Here is an 848-nt window from a genome sequence, read left to right as displayed (position 1 = left end):
GCTGAATTTTGGGAAAGAGACTTCAGATACAGTAATAGGGGACCACCGAGGCCTAAATAAAAGCATCCAAAGAGCACCATGTCATGGGACCTTTAATTAATCGCAGTTAGTGCTGAAAACCTTAACCAATCAACCAACCATTTATATACCAGTCACATTACATGTGAAAACCTCCAAACCACCCAGTAACAGAGAATAAACAAGTCAGACAAGATGTCCGGACAGAACAGAGAAAAGAAAAGAACAGGCACCAGCTAAAGGTCTACTGGGATCCTGATCTGAAGATGGACAGGCCCGAGCACCCGGCAGACACAGTCCTCAACTTAAGTTAAGACAGAAACTCAAACCTCTAATTGTGTTTGGCTCTTGTGCCGTATTCTTCTTGTCAAGTGAGACTTCTGACTGACGTTGACCCTCATACCAGGAGACTGGAGGGGCAGTTGGAGCCGACATATTCCATTCTCTCCTCCTTCCTCTTTGGGGTCTCCTGGGTGCCACAGAAGGGGCATGTGCACAATCTGGCAGGCCACTATTTCCGTGAGTGTCACCCAGTGAGGATTCAGCTTCAGTAGACAGGGGGCCTTCAGTGTTGGTACTTTGTCTACTTAGAGAGCCTGATCTGCCCTCGTCATCGCAGAACGCCTCGTTCACGTACCCCCAGCCCACCTCCCTCCTCTCCGCCCCCTCTGTGTTCTCAGACTTTGCAGTGAAATCAGGCAAGCAGGCAGGCCGAGCAGAGCGCGGAGTCTTAGAGACAATGATAACAGTAGGATACACGCACTCAAAGTTTTCACCCACCTCATCACTACCAGATTTACCCTCAGTCTCGTACTTACCCACAAACGCCC

At 49.3% G+C, this 848-nt stretch overlaps 2 protein-coding genes across 2 annotated transcripts in view; both read right to left on the bottom strand.

Annotated features, from left to right (window-relative positions):
• LOC116689707 (transient receptor potential cation channel subfamily M member 7) overlaps window positions 1-848 on the bottom strand; it is an 89912-nt gene that overhangs the window by 58565 nt on the left and 30499 nt on the right. The window lies entirely within an intron of this gene.
• Window positions 1-848, bottom strand: part of LOC116689722 (transient receptor potential cation channel subfamily M member 7) — a gene marked incomplete at its 5' end in the record, with an annotated part of 11685 nt that overhangs the window by 9149 nt on the left and 1688 nt on the right.

The sequence above is a fragment of the Etheostoma spectabile genome, chromosome 1 (assembly GCF_008692095.1).
Source record: "Etheostoma spectabile isolate EspeVRDwgs_2016 chromosome 1, UIUC_Espe_1.0, whole genome shotgun sequence".
In the NCBI taxonomy this organism is placed as follows: Eukaryota; Metazoa; Chordata; class Actinopteri; order Perciformes; family Percidae; genus Etheostoma; species Etheostoma spectabile.
The sequence above is the reverse complement of the archived record's forward strand: the minus strand, read 5'-3'. Positions and strand labels throughout refer to the sequence as shown.